The sequence below is a fragment of the Cuculus canorus genome, chromosome Z (assembly GCF_017976375.1).
Source record: "Cuculus canorus isolate bCucCan1 chromosome Z, bCucCan1.pri, whole genome shotgun sequence".
Lineage (NCBI taxonomy): Eukaryota > Metazoa > Chordata > Aves > Cuculiformes > Cuculidae > Cuculus > Cuculus canorus.
In genome coordinates, this window is record NC_071441.1 from 60,535,362 (window position 1) to 60,547,805 (window position 12,444).

Below are 12,444 nucleotides of genomic sequence, written 5' to 3' on the forward strand. Positions count from 1 at the left end.
AAGAGTGGAACTACACTTTCCAGTGTAGGTTAGAAAGCACGCCAAAGAGGGAAATCTCTCAAAAGAAAAAGCAAAGGCAAAATGTGATAGAAGCACCTTGTTGGCGGAAGGAGCAGACAGGACAAGAATTTGGTTGTATTTAAAGTAACACTACTGAGTTTCTCTCTAAATAATCTCTTTGTATTTTTAAATGTTAAAGGCTAACTTGTTCAGCTGGTGATTTTCCTGGAAAAGCTAGACTTCATGTGCTCCGCAATCACAGACCTCACATAAAAACCCTGCGTGCACCAACAGGATCTGCAAGCTGTGCCCCTGGGGTCTGGCTGCCTATGCTGGTGGCCAGTCCTGGCATGCTGCAGCTGACGGGGCTTGCACTAGTCTGCTGGGTAAGAGATGAAGGTGCCTCACCTTCCTGCTTTTGCCGGGGAGCTGCTTCTGACCTCAGGGCTTTTAGCTATGTTACAGGTATCACTGAGCCCAGACAGCTGCCTTCAGCAATGATAAAACCCAAGGGAACGGCAGGAAGATGTGCCAGGGGAGGGTTAGGTTGGATATGAGGAAAAAGTTCTTCACCCAGAGGGTGGTGGAGCACTGGAACAGCTCCCCAGGGAAGCAGTCACGGCACCAAGCCCAACAATATTCCAGAAGCATTTGAACAACGCCCACAGACATACAGTGTGAATGTAGGGGTTGTTGTGTGCAGGGAATAAAAGTTGGACTTGATGATCCTTGTGAGTCCCTTCCAACTCAGAATGTTCTATGATTCCATAATTCTAACCTTGACATGCTGTCCCAGCTTTCCTGGCTTGACCTTGGATTTGCCTTATTGCTAGAGATTTGGCTGTTCTGCCTTACCAGTTTGACTGCTGCAGGTCTACATCTACGTCCTTGATGGTGAAAGTGTTGCCTCCAGCTGGCTTGCTGCCATCCCTGTTCCCTGGGAAATGTTTCCCTGGTGGAATATCCCACTTGTGCCGACCAAATCCTTCACATGCATTCAGTTATTTCTAGGATTCTGAAACAGAGAGCTCAGAGCGTTTTGCAGCCCATAGAGATGTGTATTATGGAAAAAAAAAAGTGCTAGTTACTGTTTCTTGAGGCTTCTTGTAATTTAAATATTTTCATTGGCTGAATTTAATGTCTTCAAGGAGATGACTAAGAAGAACTATGCAAAACCAGAGAGGAAAAGGACAGTTTTTGCAAGCTCAGTTGTGTTCTATTCTCAGAACGTGACAACAGGAATGATTTCAACTCATATTCAGTACCTGAAGAATTATTTCATCATTCAGATTATTAAAATACATCAAATGTTTTCCATTTTTACCAGTCAACGTAAACTACTGGTGCAGTTGTTACGAAAGGGTCATACAGTTTACAATTACAAGTGAAGTAGATCTTAACATAATAAAATAGTGATTGTCTGAAAAAAATTAATACCATTTGTGATTCCATGCACATCAGCTACGGAGACAAACCAGACAGTACAGTCCAAAAAACTGAACTACTCTCATTTGTGAAAGAATTGTCACATGCTGCCAAAGGCCCCAGAGCACAATACACATCTTCCAGCATGGAACAGGCTACCACAAGGGGAGGGGACAGTTATTCTTCAAGGAATTAGGCATCTTGCCACAACTCTTTTCTTCCATGCCTAAATGTAACCTGCTCTCTCTGCAATCTTCCTTTCTGCTGAGGGAAACCCATACTCCAGGCTGATGGGGTGCTTCAGCACCCCTGTGAGTGACAGGTGAACTTCTATACACTAATGGCTTGCATGAGTCACAGGTGAAATATACACTCCACAAAAATGACTGCTCAGAAAACTTGGCTATCCTACCATAGCTACAATTAGCAGCTCTATATATAATATTCCATCAACTGTGTAGTATTAGATATTAGTAATATGAATGCACATGTACACATTTAATACAGCTGTGGTGCAAAATGCAAAAGCCATGATAGCTGGGGACAAAGACAGGATACCAAAGCAATAATTAAATGAATCAGAGGCAGAGATGGCAACAAAACTGGGAAGCAAGATGAACTGTCAGCCTCTCATTTGTGGATAAACAGCTCATTTGCAGGAAAAAATGTGTTCACACTTTGAAAAAAGTGATTACATGGGGAACCTAGGCTTGTCTGATAGCTCCCTAGATATTTGTCTAACAAATTCGATAAACTGGAAATGTCCATAACAAAAATGTCGAGGGAGGTGATTCTCCCCATATACTGTTCTCTCATAGGACCACGCCTGGAGTACTGTGCCCAGTTCTGGAATCCCCAGCATAAGAAGGATATGGAACTGTTGGAACAGGTCCAGAGGGGGCCATGAAGATGATGTGAGAGCTATGAGACACCTTATAGCTGCCTTCCAGTACCTGAAGGTGCTACAGGAAAGCTGGGGAGGGACTTTTTACAAGGCAAGTAGTGATAGGATGATGGGGAATGGATTTAATTTAGAAGGGGGAAGATTTAGATTAGACATTAGGAAGTAATTTTTCATGATGAGGTTGGTGAGGCACTGGAACAGGTGGTGCAGAGAGGTCACGGATGTCCCCTCCCTGGAAGTGTTCAAGGCCAAGTTGGATGGGGCTTTGAGCAGCCTGATACCTTGGAAGGTGCCCCTGCCCATGGCAGGAGTGGTGGAACTGGATGATCTTTAAGGTCCCTTCCAACCTAAACCATTCCATGATAACTGCAAACAGCATGAATAGAGAGAAAAAGGTGCTGCTTCAGACATGAGACTACATGAAAAGGTATTGCCTGCTGAGTAGTGCACTAACTCTTCCAAGTATGAGTGCAAAAGGTTTGTTGATATTATCAAAACTCTACAGATCCCCCAAATGCAACTGTTTATAAAACATTTCTGCCTTAGAAACAAAATTAAAGAAAACAAATGAAGTGAATTCTGAATATATGACAGGATTATAGGAACTAGAAGAGTTCTAATGAACTGGAGAGAAACTACACAATCCAAAGAAGGCCTTGCATAGAGAGTTCTTTCAAGAGTAGCTTTTGACTAATGCATATTTAATCCAAATATGTGCAAGTCATCAAAGACTTAAAATAAACTGTGGGTTGAGCAAAAGGCGTGGTACAGATAACTCTCAAAACTGTCTTCACCATGTCAACCAGTGTCCCAAACTTTATTGATTAAAATGAAAAATTAAGTAGAAACGTTAAATAACCCACGAAACCTAATGCATGTGAAGATGATGGAAGAGTGGCTGCAAGAGGTGCAGATCAATTATATCATAAAGGAAATGCTGTAATTTTTCAGGTTCACTTACCTTCAGTCAACAAAATAGATTCTATGAGGTATGACTTAACATCTCTACCACTGTTACTAGCCAGCTTGAAGACAGGGGATGAAAAAAAACCTCTCCTATTTGGTGAGATTCTCCATGACTGGCTAAGGATATGTTTGTTCAATTACATTAACAAGTTTTTTAAAAAAAATTGGTAATAAACTTATCTTAAAAGGAAACTTGAATGAAATTTGGGCCCAACTGCTGTTTTAATTTCAAGTCATTCTGTGCCCTAAAAAGATATGTTGAAAATACTTGACCCTGAAGAAACAATTGCTAAATGTTTACGAGTTTTTCTATTGTATTTTGTGATTTAGACAAAGGTAAGAGATAATGAGATCATTAATTACCACACCACATTAATTGCCAGTAATGAAGAATGCAATTATTCATATCAGTATAAATGTGAGAGCTACCACATCTGAAAAAAGATCTAAGACATTTTTTTTTCACATATCACAGTGAAAACAATTATTACATTACACAGTGAAAACAACTATTATTCAGTGAATAACCTCTTTATTTTTTGCATATTTTATATTTATATATTTTATCAATATGTTTACTGTTGTCAAATTTTACTATCCTGTTCCAATTACTGTGATAACTGAAAGGAATTTAGAATACCAAAATACAGTCTAAATGACATAGTATCGAGTTTACTATTAACAGTGGAGCTTTAAAACACCAAACAAAATGCAAAATCAGATGGTAGACAGGGATTTCTGCCAATAACACGCTTTTTATTTTGAGGCATCATTTTTTAGTGGGCAATCTTAAAAAATAAATAAATAAAATAGTCTGATAATTCTTGATAATCAGAGTGACTGTGCCAAATGTGGGGTGCTGGGGCAAGTCGACATTGCAGTTGGCACAACTCAAGTGCAAAGTATGCACCTGAAAAGTCCTCCCCTGGCAGTACCAGCAGAATTACTACAGAGCCAGTGCAAGGGACACTATTTCAGGTATGTAGCAGAGACAGCAAGTGAACCTGGCTGTAAGCCCAGTGTCTGAGAGTTTTAAAATACAATGCAGATATAGCCAGATATATTAAAGTCAGTTCAGCTGGGACTGCAAAGCCAGGACTCCAAAACCAAGCTCTCTGCTTAGCTGTGTGATAATGTGGTTATGTTGCTATGAGAAGGTAGCTTCATGCAGGTGTGTAGGGCAAGAGGTGAAATATAACGAAGTTTTTTTTCTGGCAACACTATTGCTTTAGCAATCATAGAATCATAGAATCATAGAATGGTTTGAGTTTGACGTGACGTTACAGATCATCTAATTCCATCACCCCTGCCATAGGCAGGGACACATCCCAGCAGATCAGGCTGGTCAAAGCCCCATCCAACCTGGCCTTGAACACCTCCACGGATGGGGCAGCCACCACTTCCCTCAGCAACCTGTGCCAGTGCCTCACCACTCTCATTGTGAAGAATTTCCTCCTTATGTCTAGTCTAAACCTGCCCCTCTTCAATTTATAGCCACATTTAACAATCTGATCTGTAACACGCTCTGGTAGGGAATAAAAGCAGTAATCTGGGTGTGAGACGAGAATAATTCTGAAATATCACTAGGGAACTGAGAAACACTGCAATAATATCAAATCAATGAAAGTGCACAGGAAGGCAGTGTATTTGTGCCTGTCAGTTTATGAAGTACAGCAGTATGGTAGTTTCCTTTTCCTTGACTTCCTTCCTATTGCAGATGTTGTGTGAATTTCAGGCGGCTGCTATGCCAAAGAGCATTTTGAACTGTAAAAAATCTGTCAGCTGCTTCTGATTTTAAAGCTACCTGCTCACTTTGGATTTTCCAAGCACAAAAAGATCAACTGCAGGACATACCTCACCATTCACATTTTTCTCACTGATAGAGAGGGCAACACCAGAGCAGTAAATATTTTTCTCTAGGGCTTACTGCAAAATGAGTTTATTGTAAATTTCAACAGAATACTTTGGGGAGTGTATAGTTTTAGAAGGTTCAGTTCAATATTGTGTTTCATTCTCAGAAGAAGACTTTATAACAGCTTTCAGGCAGACTGCAATAAACAAACAAAATTAATCTGGCAAAAAATATATTTCTGAAACTTTGAATTGAGAAACTAATAAACTTTCACCCGAAAGTTAGAATACTGAACTGGTTTTGTCTTACAAAAATTGTAATGCTTTTCCCTTTTTATGCCAAGAAGTTTACATTTTGGGGTCCTGAATTCCAACCTTTAACCTGCCTCTATTTTTAAAGTGGACATACTATGAGCTTCCATCTCTCTCACCTTATCAGTCCTAGATCTTGACAGAAGTGCTGCTTAACAGCTCAAAACAAACAAACAATAAAGCTTTCCAGAGCCTACAGAGATGACCTTGTTCAGTTCTGCTGCAGGAAGGAAGGTCCCGTGAAGCAGGGAGAGCCTTCTGTCTGAGCAGAATGCAAATGGACTTGCTAGTTGGAAGACTTAATAGAGACAAAAATGTTCCAGAACTGGCCTAAGCAATTTGGCCTTCACTTAACATTTTTTGCTACTTCGGTGTTTTTCAACAAATTCTTTCACAGTGTGTTGTTATATGTAGCACCCAAGAGGTGTATACACTGTGATTATGTTCCCTTTGTTATGACTTTGTCATGTGCTGAGTTTCTACATGTGATATCAGGAGCAAGCCATCCCCATGTTCTGTAAAAGGAGCCAGTGGGGGAACAAAACCATCTTGGTTGAGGAGGGAGGTCTTGGGAGATATCAAAAAGAAGAATGTCTATGAGCTTTGGAGGAAGGGACAGGCATCTTGGGTGGACTACAGGGAGGAAGTGAGATCGTGCAGGGAAAAAGTCAGGAGGGCGAAGGCCAACTACAAATCAAACTGGCTACGTCTGTGAAAGATAATAAAAAATCTTTCTACAAATACATTAACAAGAAAAAGAGGACTAGGGAGAATATTCAGTCCCTATTGGAAGCAGAAGGAACAACAGTTGCAAGGGATGAAGACAAGGCTGAGGTACTTAATGCCTTAGTCTTTAATAGTAGAACATAAGCCAGCTGTGTGCCCAGGTGACCAAGAAAGCCAATGGCATCTTGGCTTGTACCAGAAACGGCGTGACCAGCAGGTCCAGGGAAGTTATTCTCCCTCTGTACTTGGTACTGGTGAGACCGCACCTTGAGTACTGTATTCAGTTCTGGGCCCCTCACCACAAGAAGGATGTTGATGCTCTGGAGCATGTCCAGAGAAGAGCAACGAAGCTGGTGAGGGGGCTGGAGAACAAGTCTTATGAGGAGCAGCTGAGAGAGCTGGGGTTGTTTAGCCTGTAGGAGGCTTAGGGGAGACCTTCTTGCTCTCTACAACTACCTGAAAGGAGGTTGTGGAGAAGAGGGAGCTGGCCTTTTTTTCCCAAGTGACAGGACAAGGGGGAATGGCCTCAAGCTGTGCCAGGGGAGGTTCAGGCTGGACATCAGGAAAAAATTTTTCACGGAAAGAGTCATTAGGCATTGGCAGAGGCTGCCCAGTGAGGTGGTTGAGTCACCTTCCCTGGAGGTGTTTAAGGAACGGGTGGACAAGGTGCTGAGGGGCATGGCTTAGGAAGTGTTAGGAATGGTTGGACTCAATGACCCAGTGGGTCCCTTCCAACCTAGTGATTCTATATTGGCAGCCTCTTAAAAAAACCAAAACACTACGGCTGGAGACCAGTAACACTGAGTTTCTAGTAGAAGTTATATTTTCTTTATCGTGTACAAGGACCAATCACACACTAGTTGCAATGTGAAGTGCCAAAGAAACGTGTTACAAATGTTTTCACACACTTCTGTTGTTCAAACTAGGTAAAACGTTCATCTTTGCTTTAGGCCAATGCAATGTGGATCTTTGGCTATTTTCCCTGTGTCATGCATCACTCCTTCTCTTCTTTCTGTGCAGCAAAAAATACTGTGCTGGATTTTCTAGGTGGGCAAAGAGCCTCACATTTGTGATGGTGCCATACCTCTTCAACTTAATTAAAAGCAGCCTGATCTGCTGCAGATACTGGATACAGATGCAGATACAGCTCTATGATTGAAAGGCACTTGAAAGGTCAGTGAACCTAACTTACATCCAGCTGGTGATGCTTGGAAAACTGTTCCTTCCCAAGCCTGTGTCTCAGGTGATACCTTTAAAACAGAAAATAGGAAAGACTCATTGTCTGAGATCTACTTTCATTAGACATGTCTTCCTGTATGGGGCAGTACCATCCAAGCATAGGCAGCTAATCACAAAGCCTTAAAAGCTTCCAGAAGAAAAAAAAAAATACACGTGAAAAGGCTGGCTGTGGAGCTGCTGGGGTAACAGAGGGAATCCAAAATGAAAAAAGGTCTAAGGTGGTATAATATGATATGAGTGGAGTTAAGATGCAGGTAAGTGTCACTTGGTAAAGACAGATGGATTGTGTGATAAAGAAAGCAAGTAATCAGCCTTTACCTTCACACGTGCAGAGGGATCTGGCAGTTGTGCTCCTCTTTGTGCAAGACCTGGGACAGTGATGGATGGAGGAGCAGCCCCTGCTCTGCAGGTGTGGGTCCATCTCCTTCCTTGTTCTTTGACCTGAGAAAGAGGCAGGCAACAGTCAGCTGCAGTGGAGGTGCACCTGCTCATACAAATTTTGGACGAATCTGAGTACTGCTTCCTTGCCATTGCATAAATCTAACGCTGTTAGAAAAAGGTTTCTGTTTTTTTAAAGAAGATTGAATCTAGCTAGCTTACTAAAATATCAGCTATGCATTCTGCATAGTTAATGAGTAATTTGTATTCAAATATATTCATTGTAGACAGCAATAGAAAGATAAGAACTTGCTATAGCATATTTTGTTAATTCAGATAGCCCTATCTTGCTGTAATGGAAAAAAGAAGCCCATTTAAGACACCATTAATCAACAAAACCACTACCCATGCAATATTTAAAAAAACATATGGAATTGCAGTCAACTGAAATAAAGAACAGATTCAGAACTGGAAACCAATTTAAGTCACAGAAAAGAAATATAATTCATTGAGTAGTCAATTTGAGAATTTTTCTGGTGGAAAACTAGACCTTGTTCAAGTCAGCTAATGACTGAGCCATAAAATTGTTCAAGCTCTATGCCTCTACTGTAACAGCATTAATGACTGACCGTAGTCATAAATTATTGGGGGTGCTGGTTGATAAGAAGCTCAGCGTGAGCCGGCAACGTGCCCTTGCAGCCCAGAAGGCCAACCATATCCTGGGCTGCATCAAAAGAAGCGTGACCAGCAGGGCGAGGGAAGTGACTCTACCCCTCTATTCCTCTCTTGTGAGACCTCACCTGGAGTATTGTGTCCAATTCTGGAATCCTCAATGTAAGAAGGATATAGAGCTGTTGGAACGGGTCCAGAGGAGGGCTACAAAGATGATCAGAGGGCTGGAGCACCCCCCATATGAGGACAGGCTGAGAGAGTTGGGCTTCAGCCTGGAGAAGAAAAGGCTCCAAGGAGATCTTATAGTGACCTTCCAGTACCTGAAGGGGCTACAGGAAAGCTGGGGAGGGGCTGTTTACAAAGGCTTGTAATGATAGGACAAGGGGCAAAGGATATAAACTGGAGAAGAGCAGGTTTACTCTAGACATAAGGAAAAATATCTTCACAATGAGAGTGGTGGAGCACTGGCACAGGTTGCCCAGGGAAGCTGTGGATGCCCCACCTCCGGAGGTGTTCAAGGCCATGTTGGTTGGGGCTTTAGGCAGCCTGATTTAGTGGGATGTACCTGCCCATGGCAAGGGGTTGGAACAAGATGTTCTTTAAGATCCCTTCCAAACCTAACTACTCTATGATTCTATGATATCAGCAGAACTGTAAGCAAGCGTAACTAAAACAAATCCTGAACCTTGGCTGGTGGATGTTTTATAGCTGGTAGGTGGAAAAGTTTTATGTGCTTTACTGAACACTCATATATGCATTTCTGGAAGTGAAAATTGCTTTTTTTCCCAGCTAAATACTGTCATGCACAGGACGGGATCAAGTGTTTAAACAGAACCCAGATGGACAGGATCTCTTGCATTTTCAGTGTCTTAGAAGTATTCTTGAATGACAGAAATGTGTTCAGTTAGACTGAATATAATCTGATTGACACCTCTTCACTTGGAAAGAAAGTGCAAACTCTACATGCATCCACTGAATTTGCCAGCAGTAAGAGAAGGCATAATCAATGTATATTTTAGACTTGCAATTGAATCCTTTTAAAACCCTACTTCATGTAATTTCTGTCTAGACATAGTAAAATTTGCAAATTTTCCCTGTAACATGCAGTAGCCATTGCACATTTTTTTCTTCAGTAGTGTGTAAAATAATTACTTGTGCCTGCTTCTGTTCCTAGTGAGCATGTAAGTCTGTAAATACGTAGTTGTGAAAGGCTCCTTGTGCTTGCAATTATTAAATCAATCTGTATCAGCAATGTATTTTCTGGAAGAAAAAAAAAAAAGAAAAAGAAAAAAATCAGTGAAAATATAATATTGTCATTTAACATGAAAACTCCAGATTTCTAAACCCAGTAAAGAATGAGAATGATTTTGAATTTCAACTTGTCAGTGTTTAGCCGGGCAGACATCCATTAACCTTGACTGTCACACCACTGCATTGCATAGTGCATGAAAACATCTGCTTGGTTTTAACAAACTATAGTCGCTACACAAGTGTAACACATTACTCAGATCCTTTACCCCAAGCACACTGAAAATTACGGCAAAAATATGGGCAACAGTATAAAAATGATACAGCATGAAAAGGATCTAAAGCTAATGGAGAGTGTCCAGAGAAGGGCCACGAAGTTGGTGAAGGATTTAAAGGGGAAGTTGTAGGAGGAGCAGCTAAAGTCATTTGGTCTGTTCAGCCTGGAGGAGAATGAAGGGAGACTTAATTGAGGTCTACAGCTTCCTCACAAGGGAAGGAGGTGCAGGTCTTGATCTCTTCTTCCTGGTGACCAATGATAGGACCCTAAGTGATGGCAGGAAGATGTGCCAGGGGAGGTTTAGGTTGGATATTAGGAAAAGGTTCCTCACTCAGAGGGTGGTAGAGCAGTGGAACAGCTCCCCAGGGAAGCAGTCAAGGCACCTGATAATATTCAAGAAGCATTGGGATAACACCCTTAGACATGTGGTGTGAATGCAGGGGTTATCCTATGCAGGGACAGGAGTTGGACTCGATGATCCTTGTGAATCCCTTCCAACTCAGGACATTCTATGATTCTATGAACATTTCCAGCTGCCAGTCACTCCGGGGCAGGGAGGAGGGGAGGGCGGGAATAGGGCATGGGGAAGATTAAAGCATCTGGAAATTATGTAGAGAACATGAAGCTGGGAAGTCTAAAATGGGTGTATGTATTGCATCCTGATCACTTTTCATTGTCTATGGATGCAAGTGCAGATTCATTGCTGCAGCATGCCACAGCTCAGGTACCTCTCGCTGCTCAGAAAGTGACTCCAGTCCTAACAATTACAGGCTGTGTGGAGAATGGATTGGAAGCAGCCCTGCAGAGAAGAACTTGGGGTGCTTGTGGATGAGAAGCTCAACATGAGCCAGCAATGTGCACTGACAGCCCCAAGAGCCAACTATAACTCGGGCCACATTTAAAACAGTGTGACCAGGAGGTTGAGAGATGAGATTCTGCCCCTCTAATCTGCTCTCCAGAGACCTCAGCTAGAATTCTGCATTCAGTTCTGGAGTCTTCAGAACAGGAAGGATATGGACCTGTCAGAGTGAGTCCACAGAAGGGCCACAAAGATGATCTGAGGGCTGGAGAACTTCCCATATGAGGACAGGCTGAGAGAGTTGGGGTTGTTCAGCCTGGAGGAGAGAAGGCTTCATGGAGACCTTAGAGCAGCTTCCAATACTGAAAGAATATAGGAAAGCTGGGGAGGGTCATTTTATGAGGGATAGGACAAGGGAGAATGGTTTTAAGCTGAAAGAACAGAGATTAGATGAGATATTAGAAAGAAATGTTTTCCTGTAAGGGTGGTGAGGCACTGGCCCAGGTTGGCCAGAGAAACTGTTGATGCCCCATCCCTGGAGGTGTTCAAGGCCAGACTGTATGAGGCTTTGAGCAACCTGATCCAGTGGGAGGTGTCCCTGCCCATGGTAGGGTGGCTGGAACTGGTCGGGCTTCAAGTTCCCTTTCCAGCACAAACCACCCTGTGACTCCGAAAAGAGCTCAGCAGCTGGTTTCAATACTGGGAGAGCAAACAACTGTTCCCTATCTCGATGGAAGATCAGGCTGGATCATGCTTGAAAGAAACAGGTGTGTTACAGCCTTGATCAACAGGTTCATCAGCAACTCTCCCGGAGTGCCTGGGTGCCGATGTCCCTGCCTCCATCCTCTTTGCTTCCTTCTCTCCCTGCCTCCCTCTCTCCCAGTGTCTCCCCTTCTCTCTCTCTCCCCCTACCTCTCCATCCCTTCATTCTTCTTGTTCCCTTCCTGCCTCCCTCCCATTCTCCCTCTCTCCTTCCTCCTCCTTCCCTGCCTCACTTCCCCTCTCCCTGCTTCCCTCCCTCTCTCCTTCCCTCTCTTTTCCTCCAACATTCCTTTCTCCCTGCCTCCCTCTCTCCTTCCCTCTCCCTCCCTGCCTCCTTTTTCCCCTCCTGTCTCTCTTCCTCTCTCCCTGACTTCTTCTCTCTCCCTCCCCATCCCTTCATCCCTGCTTCCCTCCCTCCTTCCCTCTCTGCCTCTGTCCATTCCTCTCTCCTTCCCTTTTTCCCTGCATTCCTCTCTTCCTCCCTTCTTCCCTGCCTCCCTCCACCCCTTTCCTTCCCTCCCTTCCTTCCTCCCCTTTTGCCTCCCTTCCTCCCTGCATCCCTCTCTTCCTCCCTCCTCCTCCCCTGACTCCCTTCCTTTCTCCTTGTTTCCCTCTCTCCCCCTCCAGCCCTTTCCCTCTGCCTCCCTCTCCTTCCCTTTCTCTCCCTCCCTGCATCCCTCCCTGCCCTGCTCCTTCCATTCCTTAGTATCATGGAATAGTTAGGGTTGGAAGGGACCTTAAAGATCATCCAGTTCCAATCCTTCTGCCATGGGCAGAGACTTCCCACTAGATCAGGCTGCCCAAGGCCCCATCCAACCTGGCCTTGAACACCTCCAGGGATGGGGCAGCCACAGCTTCCCTGGGCAACCTGTGCCAGTGCCTCAC